This window comes from Malaya genurostris, chromosome 2 (assembly GCF_030247185.1).
Source record: "Malaya genurostris strain Urasoe2022 chromosome 2, Malgen_1.1, whole genome shotgun sequence".
NCBI classification, from domain to species: domain Eukaryota; kingdom Metazoa; phylum Arthropoda; class Insecta; order Diptera; family Culicidae; genus Malaya; species Malaya genurostris.
This window is the reverse complement of record NC_080571.1, coordinates 278,801,140-278,820,316: the sequence shown is the minus strand read 5'-3', so window position 1 is coordinate 278,820,316 and position 19,177 is coordinate 278,801,140. Positions and strand designations below refer to the sequence as shown.

General features: G+C 35.2%; 2 protein-coding genes across 6 annotated transcripts in view; one reads left to right on the top strand and one right to left on the bottom strand.

The window, feature by feature from the left end:
* Positions 1 to 19,177, bottom strand: part of LOC131430237 (rab3 GTPase-activating protein catalytic subunit) — a 507,058-nt gene that overhangs the window by 41,980 nt on the left and 445,901 nt on the right. The gene's annotated exons all lie outside the window — the stretch shown is intronic.
* Positions 1 to 19,177, top strand: part of LOC131430239 (leucine-rich repeat and fibronectin type-III domain-containing protein 3) — a 461,469-nt gene that overhangs the window by 2,399 nt on the left and 439,893 nt on the right. The window lies entirely within an intron of this gene.

Below are 19,177 nucleotides of genomic sequence, written 5' to 3'. Positions count from 1 at the left end.
GGTTCAGACAAAAAGCAAACCGATTAAACAATAGAATGAAAACTGAAATGTACGGAAAAGTATGCCTTTTGGAAATATTTAGAAACAGAAAGATAAATTTGTTGTTTATTTCGATTACAGCATTTGGTGTTCGAACCCAGGTGGCCTGTACAGAAGGCATCGAAATTTTCCTTTACGTTACACACTAGTGACTAGAAGATAATTTTCTTTTTATTTCATAATTATACTTTTTTTAAGCTAGAGGAACAAGACCATATAAAGATCAGAATAGAAGAAGGCAGGGGTATTATTAGATTAGGCAAGAATTAAAACTTGAAACATCTTTAATAGAACTACTAGTTTTGTATCAATAAATAATACGCTAACACTTTGGTGCCATGTGAACAATACATTCAAATGGTACCGAGCCCTTGAAAATTTTTGAATAAGTATTATTAAGGGGCGGGTAGGGTCGTTTTAAAATTAACTTTTTAAAAATCATTATTTTTTCTTCTTATTTTCTAATAGTGAGACATTTCAAGAATATCTAGTTAAATTTTTAAGCCTATCGGATCAAAACTCTGGAAGTTATGGATCATTATCACTCCTTATCTCATACTGCGAAGAGGCAAGAGCTCGGTGCACTGGCCTATAAAATTCTGCTTCGATTGACTTGAAAATTTCACGAAACATATTTGAAATAAAAAACATATTTGAACAAAAAATGATTTTTCGAAAATGTTAAATCCTTTCTGCCCCTAGCAAAAAATTTGTTTCTGTCAATTTTATAAACAGTAAACTTCAAACGCGTTCTCTCGAAAGCACGTTTTAATAGTCCATGTCAATCGTCATTAAAAACTGCTTCATCAATTATTTTTAAATTTTGCACACACTTTTTACATATAAAGTACCTAACCCGACCGTCTTCCTTATCGTTTTTTGTTACTTTGTGGAGGTTGTATAGCCACAAAATCCGGATTTTTTTGGTGGAAATCGCAGTTTTGACTTCAAACATTCACCAAAAATAAAAAAAAAATAAAAAAAAACCTCAAATAAAAACGTAAGGATCTAGAAAACAATCTACTGTAGCTATAAGACTTATATTTTTTGACTTATGATAATTTTGTGCTGAGATACAGCGAACACCGCAAAACATGATTTCTAAACCGCGTCCGCGAAAATATTTCTTCACTGATTTTTTTTTCAATATTTTTTCACGCCAAAATTACGAAATGTTCGAATGATGCTTTGCCAAACATTTGAATTTATTTTTTTACCGAAAGCTCTAAAAAGAATTCGCAAAAATGGTGTTTTTACCTCTTTACAGCGATGACCTCAGCATTAGATGCAAATCTTTTTCCAGTAAGCTTCCTTTTCAAATCCGAGAACAGAAAATAGTTGCTGAGGGCCAAATCTAGTGAACATGCTGGATGCGAAAGAGATGCGTATTTCAATTCATGAAATTTAGCCATTCAACGATAGGTTGGTTTTGATCAGCTGGGAGAAAACGCGGCACCCATTTTGCAAGCATTTTTTCTTACTCAAGAACTCATGCCAAACAGTGAATATTCTTTTTTTTCGTATCTTTACGATGTCAGTTATCTCCTGCAATTTCGATTTTCAATAACAATGGAATATTTTTTTTAAACGGTTTCCGACACAATAGCTTCACTTGGACTACCAGAGCGCAGTGAATCACTAAAACTTTTATAATCGAAACAAAAGCATAACTCTTGATCTAAATTGATGTAATTAAACATTGCAAAGTAAAGTCTAACAAACTACGTAGACTAGTTTTAGTGTACCATAGCGATTGATACGATCTTGCTGAATTACAGAAACATTCAGGTTGAAGATCTTTCCTACGACATCTGGCATTATAATATTAGACTCTTACTTCCTGAAGCATTTCCTCAGGAAAATTTAATTTGATTTGAGGTTAACTCTTGATATGTTTTGTTAATTCCAGCCTGCGCAGTTGACTGAGGAGGAAGTAAAATAAGTGCATCTAAAACACATCATTTCGATAGGTTCAGGTCCAGAGCTCAGTTCCAGTATCAAGAATACAGTTCTAAATTTCAGTTTAAAAAAAAAAAGGAATGTTCTGCAGTTCCTGCGTTGTACATTCGAGAGAAATAACCTTAATATTGTGGAGCATCGAAGGGATCTCAGAGTTTTTATTCAGAAAATTCTACAAATCAGTCATTCTAAAGGCTATAAATGTGAACAAAAGAGCTACGAGACATATTCAACTGTTTAAATATGCAAATAATAATAAAAAGTAGTGAATAATAATTAATGAAAACAATCAGTTTAGTGAACAAACCAACGTTCAGCTGCTTTACATTCGAGAAAAAATGCATTTTGTGTATCGCACAGTGGTCCAAAACGTCAATTTCATGCCTTTAATTATTTTTCAGCAAAACCGTAGACTTTTCATCATTGGTGTCTTATGAAAAGTTGCACGGATTGTTACTGCGGTTTTATGTACATGGACGGCCATGTTCCAGTACACGTGTAAAGACAGATAAAAAAATTAACTTTTTACTGGAAGCAGCTAGAGAATTTTCGTCTTCGACAATATTGTAGAAAATTAAATTTCGAGTAACTTTACTTAAGAAAATTTTTTTCTAACTCTAGTCGTTAATTAATTTTAGGTGGTTTAAATAATAAAGTTTTAAAAATCAGTTTTTTTGTTCTAACAAGTTTCATATTCTTCTGAGAGTAATGAATTTTTCTACAAAACTTATATATCGCAGAAGAGTGCAATAAGTAGCAGATCAAACAGTTTAGGTTGAATAATAATTTCGATTTAGAACAAAACCTCGAAGGAATGGTTTGTATCCGATTATATCCAAGGATTTCATCAATAAATATAACTGGAAAATTGGATATTAAAATAATAATAAAATAATATAATAAGGAATATAATAATAGTAATATTAATAAAAATAATAACAATAAGAATAAAAATAACGATAAAAATAATAAGAATAATAAGCACTGGCCATTCAGAATACAAGCAAAAATTTCTGAAGGATGATGGCTCAAAAAATGATGGAAATATATTTTTGATCTCTATTGTTCCAATAGTAGCCGCGAGTAATGAAAAAATTCTATTTCAAAACCCCCGGGCGAATATATGTCTGGTGTGAGGTTTTTATATATTTTATATATTTTTATGCGCAGGAATAATAAAAACAAAATCATCATAATGAAATAGTTCTGTATATTACATTTCATCTTCTGAATTGTCAGTAGAGGTGTATGCTGATTGCTCATCCTCTTCGTTAAAATTTAACAAGCTTCTCGCATCTGATGAAAGAGATTTCATGGATTTTTGAGGTAATTTCCGTAGACTTGTTACTACGGGATCAGAAGATAAAAGAAGCCGCATGAATAGATCTTTGTTGGTTAACACTCTCGATGATTTTCTGGTATGATCTCTACGATAACGCCTAAGATCCTTATTACGGGATTCTTGTGCTTCTTCAGAAAGTTGGCCGATTGGTACCAGGAATGAGTTGATTACTTGCGATCCATGAATCAAAATTTGGTGAACACTAGCCGGCATGTAATACCATGGGTACAAATCCACAAGTTGTTGTGCAGTTTCCAATGCATAATTATCGAGCTTTGGACAGTTTATTTTATGGCCAGATGCAATTGCTTGAAGAATGCTGCCGCATCGTTTGAGTACATTAACTTCAATACCCGTTATCTTAGCTGTTTGTTCAGCAAAGGAGAAAAAAATTCGCGCCGAGTTTCCATCGTTAGATGTACCCGCACCTCCCGCGCATGGTTTGTCGATTATCAACCCCATCTCAGTTTTGAATAGAAGTTGAATTTGAATTTTTCGTTTGACCAACTTTTCGCGATCAGTTTCACGTGCTTGCCATGATTTGATTTCTAATCGATATGAAATGTGAAGAAAATACTCCATAAACCTTATCCATGCATGTAATGTTGATAAACCAAACTGAAATGTATCCGTATTAATCGTGCGTGTTTTGATTTCCACAATATTGTTCATCATTTTTGGAGTAGCTTGACATATGTAACATTTTTGAGATGACTTAGTGGCCGTTAATGCGTTACAAATTTTACCGTCAACCATTGTTAGCACCATTTTATAATGAATTTTGATTCTTCTAGTCTCATTTAATATAATCGTTGGTTTCAAATTTTCTATCTGTTGATTAAAATAATTTCTCTCACGCATTGAAATTTCTGTGGTTTCCTTGACAAATTGTATTCGAAGCGGTCTACAGTAACGGGTTGAAGAAGGCCGGGGGTTTTGAAATAGAATTTTTTCATTACTCGCGGCAATATTGGAAGCAATATTGGAACAATAGAGGTCAAAAATATATTTCCATCATTTGTTGAGCCATCATCCTTTAGAAATTTTTGCTTGTATTCTGAATGGCCAGTGCTTATTATTCTTATTATTATTATCGTTATTATTATTCTTATTGTTATTATTTTTATTAATATTACTATTATTATATTCGTTATTATATTATTTTATTATTATTTTTATATCCAATTTTCCAGTTATATTTATTGATGAAATCCTTGGATACAATCGGATACAAACCATTCCTTCGAGGTTTTGTTCTAAATCGAAATTATTATCCAACCTAAACTGTTTGATCTGCTACTTATTGCACTCTTCTGCGATATATAAGTTTTGTAGAAAAATTCATTACTCTCAGAAGAATATGAAACTTGTTAGAACAAAAAAACTGATTTTTAAAACTTTATTATTTAAACCACTTAAAATGATTTAACGGCTAGAGTCAGAAAAAAATTTTCTTAAGTAAAGTTACTCGAAATTTAATTTTCTACAATATTGTCGAAGACGAAAATTCTCTGGCTGCTTCCAGTAAAAAGTTAATTTTTCTATCTGTCTTTACATGTGTACTGGAACATGGCCGTCCATGTACATAAAACCGCAGTAGCAATCCGTGCAACTTTTCATAAGACATCAATGATGAAAAGTCTACGGTTTTGCTGAAAAATAATTAAAGGCATGAAATTGCCGTTTTGGATCACTGTGTGATGATTTAAATTTTGGAAAAAAGTACCGATAGTCGGACTTAGATGAAATTCAGCAAAAACATTTATGGGACTATCAATGGTTTATTTGGTTACAGAGTCTCATGGTCCGCAAACTAGAGAAAATCACTAGCCAAGGTATCTTATGAACAAAGTATTCCTGAAATTGAATCGTTTTCATACTGAGCACCCTATCTCCGGAACAAAGGGCTTGATTCGAATGAAAATCTGGATATTCTTATGACATCTTAATAACATCCATCTCCGACAAAAAGCAAAGCCTTGGTATTACATTCCTGTAGTGGAACTTGACCTTCTGTTTCAACAGACTTCGAAGCCGATTCAGAGTATACAGAACCATTGCATGGCTGGTGCTACGAGCCTATTGACACAACGAATCCTTCCAGGTCGGGGCACGAACATACGACAACTGGTTTGTAAGACCAGTGCCCTATGCATTGAACCGCCAACCCGGGACAATCTCCGAGAAAAGTTAGTGACATTATTTTCACATCTTTGGTGCATATCACCCTGTAATTCCGGAACCGAAAGTTGGATTCAAAAGAAATTCAGGAACTTTGTATGGGACCGTGGGCCCTTTTATTTGAATTTAAGTTTGTGAAAATCGGTTTAGCCATCTCCGAGAAAAAATAGTGACATTATTTTCACATTTTTTGGTGCATATCACCCTGTAATTCCGGAACCGGAAGTCGGATCCAAATGAAATTCGAAACTTTGTATGGGACAGTGAGACATTTCATTTGAAGCTAAGTTTGTGAAAATCGGGTCAACTATCTTCGAGAAAAGTGAGTGACAATATTTGTCACACACACATACACACAGACATTTGCTCAGCTCGTCGATCTGAGTCGAATGGTATATGACATTCAGCTCTCCGGGCCTCGGTTCAAAAGTCGGTTTTTGCAGTGATTGTATAGCCTTTCTATATGAGAAAGGCAAAAAGGACTACAGGATAGCTGTTTGTTTGTCGTCAGAAAACGAACCCAATCCCAAAGGATGGATAAGTTAAACAGCTTTATGGTTATTTTCACATTTCACACAGCAAAAGAAAAATCAAGTTTAAACATTTAATACGATAAATTCTATGCATTTTTTAATGTATTTTCCATAGAGAATTCCAAGAAACTAAAAATGAGAGTATATTGTTAGTCGAAGGAAGTCTTTTTCGAGGCTTGTCTTTATTGGAATTGTCATACTTCCCTACAAATCCAAATAAGTATGCATTTTTTAATTTAATGATTCGGATGCATTTAACATTTGAAAAGCAACTGCAGAATCGATAAATGTTCACCAACTAAAATGACTAGGTGCCAAAGAAAATTCCGGCCAGTATTTTCATGCCAATTCTGCATCTCGACCGAATGTGAATCTTTCATTTTGTACAGTAATTCAAACTTGACCAAAATATGAAATGACAATCTCAAACTCTATCGAAACAAAGAATTAGGGTGCTTATATTGCTGATTTATATTATTCAAAGAATTAATTGAACTTGAGCTTGAGCGATGGTACAAAATTGTGTCAAAAATATGCGTTATAACAAATTTCTTCGAGTAAAACCAAGTAAATCGCACCATTTATACTTCTCAAAATAAAACCATAATTTTTTTTGTGAAAATCGTCTAAGTTACGACAGAAAATCTGTGGTATTGTTATTCATGAAATAAAATTGCTATAAATTGCATTGGCACTGACTACAAATAAGTAACAAAAAAAAATACTGTAGCAGATACGTTCTTCGCTTATAACCAAAAAAAAAAAAACAAATTAGGTGGGTAACGTAAAAAAGAACACGAATTTGCTGTTACTATTGTGCTTGTGTTGTCGGCTGAACATTGAGCTCGTATTCATAATTTGCGAAAGAGAGTAAAAGTAACCTGTTGAAAAATGAAGATGACGTTTATCTGCTCTTCTCATAGCCAACAAGAATCAATAAATTAGTTTTTCGCAGGACGAGCTTTTAAAAGTGGCATAGACACCGGACTCCAGTTTCCAAGCCTTTATATTTGAATATTGTCTTCGGAACAATCGTTCGAAAAATGGTCAATTTTACTACATGGAATGAAAAGTGAGCGGCCCGGGGCTCACAGAAAAGACGTGAATAGTTTCGAACCGTGTATATTTTTGTTGAGAACAAGCCTCTAGATTGCTCAATACCCAATTTCATGACAATCTATCCAATACTGTTTGAATAACAGCTGATCGTGTCAGACGAGTTCTAGTTTTCATCTAGCTATGGAAAAAAGATGAGTTTCGTGTCCTGATAAAACAGCAACGGTGAAATTGAATGATTTGCGGTACGAATTGGTCCCCCATCCACCGTATTTTCCAGACCTGGCCCCCAGCGACTATTATATATTTCCACACTTGGAAAGATTTCTACAGGGAAAGAAATTTTCGTCGAATGTTGAGGTCATTGCAGAAAAGAAAGCCTATTTTGAAGGCCCTGATAAATCTTTTTTCGATAGACATCCACATGTTGGAGGACCGATGGGTCAAGTGTATTGCTCTAGATGGAGATTATACTGAAGAATAAAAAAGTTTTCATGATAAAAAATCGACTTTTTCTTTGTTACGCCCAGGACTTCTCATTCCATGTAGAATTTGGAAATTTCAACGAACGAATATGACTGAAGTATGTGTAAAGCGTGCTAGTTTCCGAGATAGTGACCTGGATTCTGGAGTTTTAGCGAGTAAATGTTTACTTTATAACTTCACTGCGTTCGTTCCGATTTCACAAAGATCATTCTGTTTTGGATTTGTTCTTTTTTGTTTTAATTATGATTTTTCAATGCTGCAATGCTGTTTTTAACGTTTGAAGAAATTATTCGTAGAAAAATGAGATGTATAAAATGACACATTTTTTTTTTATTTTTGGAAACGAAGCTCTTTCAGCCTGTTATACGATTTTCCGGTACGATTATTCGCGCCCCAGCTGCAATGAAATTCGAAGCGATCAGACGAAAATGAAGCCACCCATCGCACTACTATCGCCATCTTCATTGCCCTCATTTGTCATTGTAGCATCCCCGATCGAACCACAAATTTATTCGCTCATTACTCCAGTCATAACAACCCGTTTCGGGTCATTAACATTCCGTGCATCTGGGTGGTGGTCTCGGGCAATGAGTTTATTATTTCGCCATTAAGATTACCATTAATTTTACACGCATCCAGGAGAATTCGCGCTGCGCATTCAAATGAAAACTCTAGTGGTCTCATCAGCGGGTGACGATTGCAATTTCTCTTAAAAAAAAAACCTTCTAACAGGGAGATTGGGAATCCAAATAAAAAAAAGGAGGTCATTTAAGAATCACTTGATGAAACTGATTTTCGTTAGATGGAAAAGATTTGCACGGCAAAAAGTACAAGCTTCCCATTAAAGTTACAACATTCGAGCCACATTATCCCGCTCCCCAATTCCCATCTAGCAGCAAATTATTCCGCTACCGATTCCGACCCCGTCATCAATCACCGTTGACCTACCTTCACGAGGGCTAAATTCATCACGACAATCACTGCAATCATCGAGCTGCTGCGTACCGCACCGCACCTCACCGACCGGCGGTTTAGTTCCCATAGCATTCCTCTCAGGTAGGGGCAGGCAAAAAAGTACTGTCTCCGATTGCGAAGCCAAAATGATTCAATCACATTCCGGTCGTTCCGCGACCAGTTTAACACGAAAAATCTGCGTCACCGCAACAGTGGATTCCACTTTCTCGATCGATCGTTCACCCCGGTCGATTCCTTCAATATTGGCTTTACGTTTCCGCTTGGCTTGCAGCTTCCCGCTCTCAATCGGCGCCCACCGGTTCTGTGGTCGGTTGTGTTTGGGGTGGAAGAAACCCAGAAAATTCAAAACCTATCGATTTTAGGCGAGCCACTTCTTCTCACGCTCTTAACTCTTCCCTCTGGGCTGCACCACCACCACCACCATCTCGCTTCCCAGCTAGGCATGAAGGCATCCGATGTTTGCTGTTTACACTCATCATTTGCATACCTACACGGAATAAATTGCTTTGCTTAATCGCTTACAGCATCTACCGCTTACTTTTAATGGACCACTTCGACGTTTCTGAATGATGCTCTGGATTTATGCCAATTTCGGTACCGGCTTCTACTTAGACGCCGGCCGATTCTCGACCGACACTGTAGTTGCTGTAGTAAGAAACGGGATTCTGGCACATTACATCGAGATACTTTCTTCCGTGATCGGGGAATCGATCGCATCACCAGCGGGCGATAAACGTTTCTCGGACACAATCAATCGTCCATTGACATCCGATCCACCGATCGTCACGGATTTTCCCGTACATACACGCACACATAAAAAAACCATCACCGCTACTACCGTTAGACTATGTTAATTAGGTTGCACCCCATCGCCAGCGCCGGTGTTAGAAGCAGCGATGACGATGATGTCGGGCGCCGGTAAAACATGGTTAGTTTTTCTCCACTGCCGCCGATTGTGGTCTTTCCCGTTCGAGTCGCCCGCTCGATCGGGGTTCGCTCGCCCGGTTGAGTAACACGTTGACCCAGAAACCAACTGATGAAGCGTTCGTTTGATTGTACGATTGTTGGTTGGTCTAAACAACCAGTGGAACGGGGCAAGCAGTTTCCCCCGGAGGGGAACTGGTTCCAATACAATCGGTACCGGTTCAAAGTCTGTGGCTACAACTTTTGCGATTTGATGGTATTGATTGATTTTCGCTCGAGGAATCAAGTGATTGCTGCTAGAGGAAATGAACAGTGAAACGGTAGAATGTCGTTTGATGGAGTTAGGTAGCTCAAGATGAAGTTCAAGGCAATTTAGATTTAGGATTTATAATGTTATGGTCGAATTTCGCGCAAAGTCGTATTTGCAGTTGGCAACATTCTCTCAGATTTGAATGAAACTTTCTGGACATGTACATTTTGTTACAAAAGCCCACTTTACATGCTTTATTTTTCTCATATTGAGCTAAACTCTCTTTTGAAAAGGGCCAAACATTTTTAATCATTGTCTTCGAAAGGTTATTGTCGAAAAATGACAAATCCTGCAAAGAAGTATTGTTCTAGTCATTTTTTCAAAATCGGGTAAATTTTTGAATAAAAAAATTTAAAAAGATTTAAAAAGAACCATTTTTGATGTTGATCAAATTTTGTTTCAAGATAGGTGATTATGTTCCCTACCGACACTTAAGATTAAGATGGACACTTAAGGAAAAAAAAGTTTTTCTAATTCTAATTTTTGTAAAATATTAAATATAAAAAGGGAAATGAAAATTTGCGAAAAATTTACAGCAAAGATTTATCGCATCACAAGCCTAATCAACCCTCTTGTGAACGCCATTAACGTTATTAAACATCGGCGGCATTTAATAATTCGGTCCTTTTTAGGGCTACAATGTCGATCTCAAAGAACAGACTCCATTTTCTTCCAATTCGAGATCTATTAAAATAAACCCAACAATACTTATTTGTCCAAAAGTTGAGGAAAAATAGCAGGAAAATGAAATGATTTTTCGGAATTTTGCTTTGTGGAGCTTTTCAATAAGACGCTCATACCCAATAGGCATTACAACCACAGACGAATTTCGCGCCAGCTCGAATAAATGTTGGAAGATACCTCTAAGATTTAAATGAAAACTTCTTCTTCTGTTTTTTCAAAATCGATCTAGGGTGTCTTTTCAAAAGGGTCAAACTTTTTAAACCTATTTTTTTCAAATAGTTATTGTGGAAAACCGAAAACACCTACAAAAAAGTTTTGTACTAGTAATTTTCACAAAATCAGTCAAATTACAAAAAAAAATCCTCATCGAAACCTTACACTGATAAAAGTTGACCTTAAAAATTTAAAATCGATTTACAAAAAAAAACACTTGATTTTGTTGTAATTTTGTCTCAAGATAGATTTCTTCCCTACCAACTATTTATACATTGAAAGATGGGCACTTTAAAGGGAAAAAATTATCTAACAAAAACTATTTCTTGTCCAAATTGAACTTGTTCAGCGTCTTTTTTTTTTGAAAACTAAACTAAACTGAAAGTCTTTATCATCCAAGACTTCCAATGAAACTCAATTTGTGGGAAAATAACACGAACACCCTGTTGCAAGTTGCCCAATATTAGCAGAGAGTATCAGTGCTACGAAAAGAAAAATTTATGTTAGAAAAACTTTTTCCCCTTAAAAACGCCCATCTGGCTACATATGGAAGGTTGATGGGAAACATAATTACCTACCTTGGGATAAAATATCATTAAATTCGAAAATGTGGTGTTTTTTTATAAATCGATTTTAGATTTTGAAAGTCGTTTTATTGCTGTGTAGGATTCGAATAGACGAATTTCACGCTAAATCGTATTCGAGCTTTGGCAGCACCCTCTCAGATTCGAACGAAACTTTCTAGACATGTAGACTTCATCCCAAAAAGCCACTTTGCATATTTTGCTTTTTTTGAAATTGATCTTTTGGAAAAAAAAATCTTTTGTAAATGGTCAAACTTTTTAAACCTGCTTTTTTCAAATAGTTATAGTGGAAAAACGACAAATCCTCCAAAAATGTTTCGTACCAGTAATTCTCACGAAACCAGTCAAATTTTCGAATAAAAATACTGAAAAAATTTTTATCGAGTCTTACACTGATAAAAATTGATTTTAAAAATTTAAAATCGATTTACATAAAATACACTTAATTTTGATAAAATTTTATCGTACCAACCGTTTATACATTGCAAGATGGGCACTTTTTAAGAAAAGAACTTGTTATAATGCACATAAAGGTGCTATAATGCCTTCCTCATATAATTCATATTTTCATAATTATTACCAAGGAATGTTTCGTTCAATTTTAAATACGAACAAAAAAATTTGTTTTGGGCATACATTTCGACTACTATTTTCGGTACTTCCGGAACCGGCATAGCTGAAATCGGTTCGTTTGATCAGCAACTAGCATAACCTATAAATTGAAATAATTTTGGACCAAATTTAGAAGTATTTTTGGGTTTTTTTGTATCATCGCTCTATATATCAGGTTGCAATTTTATGCAATTTTATACACACAAAGCTGTATCTCCGGAACCAGCAACCGAATCTGGATAAAATTCTGCATCAATTTATGGAAACATAATACTTTTCGTTTAAATTTGACGTTGCAAAAATCGGCTTAGTCGTTTCTGAGAAATTAGGAATTATTTCTGGTTTGGAGCACACGAGCAATTTTCCGATACTTTCGGAAGCATGAACAATGATCCGGTGTACCTCAAGTCAACGTATTTGGTCATAAATTAACCGCATCTGCCTAACTGAAGAATTATACAGCTATTTGAATGTAATTAGCTTGATCTTTCCGTGTCATGTATAAAACACTTTCCTGAAATCGAAATTTTTATACTTATCAGCCTGTAATTCTGGGACCGGAAATCGTACCCAGATTATATTTGGTAGTGTTCTATGGGGTTGTAAAACATTTAATTTGAACGAACGTTTGTGAAAAATGGATGAGCGGTATCTGAAAAAATCGAGTACACTTTTTTAGTTCATTTTATCCCGCAACTCCCGAACCGGGAGTCGGATGCAGATGAAATTTAATAGCACGCTATGAGATTACGAGGCCTTCAACATGAATTTAAGTTGATTAAATTCGGTTGAGTGGTCTCTGAGAAAATCGAGTGCACTTTTTCTTAATTTTTTTGCACATTTTACCCCGTTACTCCTGAACCAGAAGTTCGACCCGGGTAAAATTCAATAGAAACCTATGAAACCAAGACACTTTTGATTTGAATCGAAACTATTTTTCATCCAAACTGAATTTTTATTCATTGTCATTAAAGTCATTATCATCAAAGATTTCAGAGAAACCCAATCAGTGAGAAAATTACATGGAATACCTTATTGCGAGTTGCTCGATATTAACGGAAAGTATTAGTGCTGTATAAGCAAAAAGTTTTTATTCGAAAATGAAATTTTGTTTTTGTAACATGACTTCAAATTAAAAAGAGCGATTTTTTGCCTTTCTCATATAAAAAGGCTATACAATTACTGTGAGAACCGACTTTTGAACCAAGGCCCGGAGGGCCGATTGTCGTCTACCATTCGACTCAGCTCGACGAACTGAGCAAATGTCTGTGTGTGTATGTATGTATGTCTGTGTGTGTGTATGTGACAAATAATGTCACTCGATTTTCTCAGAAATGGCTGAACAAACTCAGATTCAAATTAAAGATCTTACGGTCCCATAGATCGCTATTGAATTTTATCTTTATCCAACTTCCGGTTCCGGAATTACAAGGTAGTATGTGCAAATCTATGAGAAAATGCGCATTCGATTTTCTCGAAAATTTCTCAACCGATTTTTACAACCTAAGATGCAAATAAAAGGCCTTGAAATTCTTAAAAAAACACCAGCAAATTTGATCCAGATTCGACGTCCAGTGCAATTAGCAATTTTTTTCAATTTCATGAGTATTTTTTCACAAGGGATAGAGAAGCGAGGTGCACATTTTATAAAATTTACTGGTAACTTCATCTAGTTGGCAGACCTTGTTAGTTGGTGGATTTATAAATCTACTGTGGGACTACTAGTGCCCGGTTTCCCCTTCCGAACGCACCGGTAGTTGTGAAGAAACTCGGTCAATACGGTCTGTAATCTGTTTTACATGTTAGTTGCTGAAAAAAATTTAAAATAGCACGAGATATTCACGATCGAAAACGTATCACTCTATCAAGAAGCAAATAAAAAAAATGCATTCCATACCTTCTGTTGACGCATTCACGTCAAAAAGTATTTAAAATTTTCGCCTACTTTGAAGTCCTCACTTTGGATTTTGAATGATTTTTAAAACTAGAACATCACTTGTAAACTGCTTTCCAAAAGTACCTATTGCAGTACATATACTAATAGCCCTTGGACGGAGAGATTCCCAAATAACGTGTTTTTAAAGGCTGATCAATCAGTGCAGTAAAATTTCAATTTCAATCGAATAATAGAAGATGAAAAATAAATTTATGACCACTGACTGTCAATTTCTTTTATGTTGCCATACTCAAGTGAAGCTCAAAGTATTCATTGTCAATTGAATAATCGTGCCTAGCCATTTGAAGTTTTGCTTGCTCAGTTTCTAGTGCCAACTTCGCTGTTGGTAGTGAGCAAGTTCGAATGAATAGCCATGGACATCAACTCAAAATCAGAAATTCTCACCGATCAGAATTATAAATAGAGGGTGGCCGTCCACATTTGAGTTATGGATTATCACTAGTAAGTTTAAATCGATAATTTTCAACTGTTTGAAATGTAACAAAAACTGAAGGAGGAAACAATTAATTTATGTTTATTCTGTAATTGATATTTCATTTATCATGACTGGTTGACCTTTTCATCTATTATCTTGAACCAATTCGAAAGTTTACATGAACCTCATTTGAAGGCCGCTCTCACACTATTGAAAGAGATATTTTGTTACTTCAAGAGATTAACTGACGATGGGAGAGAAACGAATGAAGATCTAAATGCTATCCGTTCGGGACGGTAGCGAAGGTTGGAGTATGAATTTTACTGCAGTAGAGTGATCGTCAGTGTGTTCCAAATTTGATCGTTTCACCGAGTCGTTTCATCGAAACCCGTTTTACCGGAAGACATTTCACCAAAAGATCCAGTCTGTTCCACGAGGATTTAAAATATCTCCATTTACTTTTCGTTGCGGGATAGTATAATCGGTCGAATGAGATACAGTTGCTTATTTATTTCTGAGTTGCTAGAAAATTAGAAGAGAACAGTTGTCTATCGGAATAAAATCCGTGCGTTACAGGAAACACTCTAGGCTTTTGTTTTGTGTACTCTTTTTGTATCTAACGTTGATCCACATACAGCGAAGCTTTCAGTCCCATGTTTTCAAGAATACCAACTTTCCTAAGCGCTCCTTGTTATTAACGCCATAATCACTACTTTTTAAACGTGTGATTCACTTACGCTACTTCGATTTATTCGAATATTCCATCCCATAAGTTTTCAGGAACAAATGATATATCAATTTCCTTTTCAAGAATCTAAGCGACACCGACAGAAATGTTCAAATAAAGTAACGCAATCTTGCAAACATATGTCCGAACTTTTATTAACCTGACGTTCCGGATCGAAACCTACTGGTGGTGCCATCTATTGGAAAACGCTGGAAACTCGTACAGAGTATTACACGTTATTTCAATGAGTCAAAATATCAATGTGAGTAAATCAAAATAATATACAGATTAAACATTCCTTTCAGGTGAAAGAAGCGTTTGCGTCATGGTATAAATATAAAATAGAGCTACCATTTTTCGATGGAGAAAACTCGAATATTCTTAGCAATCCAACGATCGAATAGAATGGGTCGACGATGATTTTTAGCTCGTGAATGTTATTTTCGATATGAGCTTTTGTAAAATAATGCTAAGAACTGACGGTTCCTTTTGAAGTATGGCTTCCTTAGAGGTGAAGAAGTTTATTAGCAGATTGGAGAATTTATCTAGAAAACCTTCTCCAAACAATTCTGACTCTTGGGAATAATTTTTCGTTTCGTTTCTGTTGATTCCTTATAGTTTCCTTGTATTAAATTTTGGTGGGGAAAGGGTTCCAATCAGCTTTTTGCAGCCCTGTCCAAAACGTATTGCCCTCCCCGTTAATTTGTATCAGGCCGAATTAGCGCATGCGCGCCATATAAACGCCTCTTTCAATATGAGGAAATTACATAGTTACCCAGCATTTTTTTAATAATGTTGGTTTCCTTACCTTTAGTTTTGTGTTACCTTATCCCCCATTGTTCAATTCAACTGAGTTTCGTTGTATTTTTTTCCTTCTACATTATTTCCACTCCGTCCTTTGATGGCATGTTAATTTGTTCCTTGAATGTAAAAGTTAGTTGTATGCAATAACATTAATCCACATTCATGCTGTTGTCGTACTGCTTCTGATGATCTTATGATTCCCATTCCTTGCTGCTTGTAGTACTCTGTATGTTGCTTGTTATCATGTTCTGTGTACCCAAAATAAAACCCTAATCCAAAATGCCAGTTTTACTTACAGTTTTTCCTTCTTTTCTTTTTCCTTTTTTTCCTTTTCCTTCTTTTTTGATGCGCTTTGCTTGTTCTAGACGAGTATGGTAATTTTTCTGTTTTCTTCTTCCTTCCTTCCTTCTTTTTTTATTCCTTTCTTTCTTCTTCATTCCATTCTTTTCTCTCCTCTTGTTCTGTTAAGTTTTAGAAGCGCTTCTGCTTCATGCGATTCTTTCTCTCATTGTCGGTGTGTCATGCAAGCAAGATGGAGAAATCAAGGGTTAGTGTACTGTATATACATTATGTGTGTTTTGCCAATCAGAATGGTTCAACGGATAAAGAAAATGTAATACATGAAATGAAATATAATTTTACTCTTTAATTATTTAGCTATCACCCCTAGAACATGTTTCCTTTTCATTATCTTCGATTGTTCATTATCTGTGTTTACCATAAACTCAGGCTTTTTGAGCAGCAAGTAAACCTAGACTCCCAATCGAAATGTATCACTACCAATTTGATACAACGCACTCAAAGGCACGGTAAAATGTATATTGTACATACACACAAAAACACATACATACACACACAGTTACACACATTCACACATGCATACATACCCACATGTATTTTACACGCAAGCATTACAACATTGAGTTACTATTTCTACTCTAATATATCCTAACTAAAACTAGTGTGCCAATAGTCATCTCATTAGTAGAGTCACCATGTTATTTTAGCGATCACTCGACTTTTAATAAATGAATTGTGATAAAACCGAATACAAAGTCTTTGCCTCTTCTCTAAGAAGCAATAACGGATAGTAGTAGCTCGAAAATGGTTCAATACTGCTGTTTTAGCAGAGCAAAATGTTCCAAATTTCATGTTACTTCTGAAGTTAATCTATCAAACAGAGATAACAGATGTCACTATAACAAATGGTTCTCGTATATGAAATGACTAATGTATTTGAGATGAATGGGGGTACCGTTACCCAATTTCTATCTCTTCTAATGGTTGATCGCTAATCCTGAGCTGAAACGGTGGCCTTTTTTACCATTCCTGCATGCAGTTACTCTTACACTTCACTCACACATCATCCCACCCAGCAGGTCCCAAACGATACATCCTCACAATACAAACTGGATGAACATCGTTTGACATCTATCAGTGGTTTGTCCATTGGTTAAGTCATTATTATTTCGTTCTATTCTACAATATTCTATCTCATTCCACAGTAATCCATTGTACACAAAACACCAATAAACGTCAAATATGGGCTCGATTCACCGTTCACCTGTTGTCATCGTGTGAAACCCAATTGGGATACGTTCACTCCACTTAACTTCCACTTCACACTGGTAATAGGGACCGGTAGTATGAAAATAAAACATAAGAAGAGCTCAGTTAAGCCCTACCGGCCTCTCCAACTCCGGATGTTGGAGCGTAATGCAATCAACATCTTATTCAATCACAATCGACATGTATCACCATATACGGTTTGATACAACGCGTACATACATACATACATGTATAAATATATACAGGCACCAAGGCATACTGACATACACACATCCATACATACATACACACACATGTGTACATACATATACATATATACAAATATGTATTTCAAACGCAAATATTGTAACATTGATTAAATAGTAAATTCTAATACATAATAATTCTAATAGGTAAATTCTAATAGATTTTAACTAAATTCATTGTGCCAATAGTCATTTCATTAATACACGGAACGACCGAAATCAGCATTTTCGCGAAAAATTTAGTTGATTTGCTGATTTTAGTTAGTTATTTTTTGAGACAACTAAAAAAATCTTACTTTTGCTGATTTAGATTTTTTATTCTCATTCCCTTAATAATAATAAAATATTTGTTGAAATGACTATTTTTTTTAGTTGAATTCACAAATTAAACGTACTGTCATTTCTTAGCTAAGGCACACTTCATATCCAGTCAACTAATTTTTTAGTTGAATTAAAGAAATATAATGTTGTTTTCAACCAATATGAATGGTTGAATTGGCTTCTGCAATCTGCAGCTATATGGCGCCCTGTCACCGAAACGGTAACACCTTAATGACTACTAGCCACTAGATGGCACACTACTGCCGAAAAAAATTCAGACGCGGTTGTCTTTTCTATATTGGCAGGTATAAATACGATGTTGTGTTGGAGAAAAAGACATAAACGAAACGTAAACATCTTTTTGAATTTTTTTCTTCTAAATCACTGTTTCTTCATTCTCACTGAAAACTTTGAGCACTCGGCAAACAAAAACCGAATACAAATAGTACACCGGACGGCGCTACTCGGAAGGTTTGAAGATACAAAAAAACTTCATCACAATTAGAGTGAAACATTCGAAATTCACATCACTGCTCCGCGTAAAAACATTATTACGCACAATCGCTTCAAGTGCGCACAAATTCTGAATAAATACACTTTCCACTAACAGTTTACGTCATTTTTACATATCGGTTTAGAAAATTATATAGGGATATATCGTAACACATGCGAAAAACATCTAAACAATTTGCGAGCAGTTTCAACAAGACTGTCCCTTTTAGCTTTTTAATGGATTGTTTTGCTTTGACACTGCTGTCCTTCAGTAATGACGGTGATAGATAAATAGAATCAAAGTTTCTGATTTTAATAACGAAATTAGTTGTCAATGAGAATTTCGTGTTGGATTGAAATATTGCTGGTTTGTGTCCAGAATATTCGCCAACTAAACACATTCTCTAAAAATAAGAGTTTTTTTCAGCACAGTAAATTCTAAATTTTAACTAATTTTATAGTTATTTTGGAAATTTTGTTGTTAAAATCAACTAAATCAAAAACAGTAATACGAATTAGGCGCAGAGCTAATTTCGGGCGTTCCGTGTAGAGTCACCATATTATTCTACCGATTACTCGACTTTCAATAAATGAATTGTGATGAAATCAAATACAAAATCTTTGCTTCATCTCTGATAAGCAATACCACATAAAAGTAGTTCAGAAAATGTACGATATCGCTGTTATAGCGACGCGAAATACTCCTAACCTCCTCCTCATCTCACTCTCGAAGTCAATCTATCGAACAG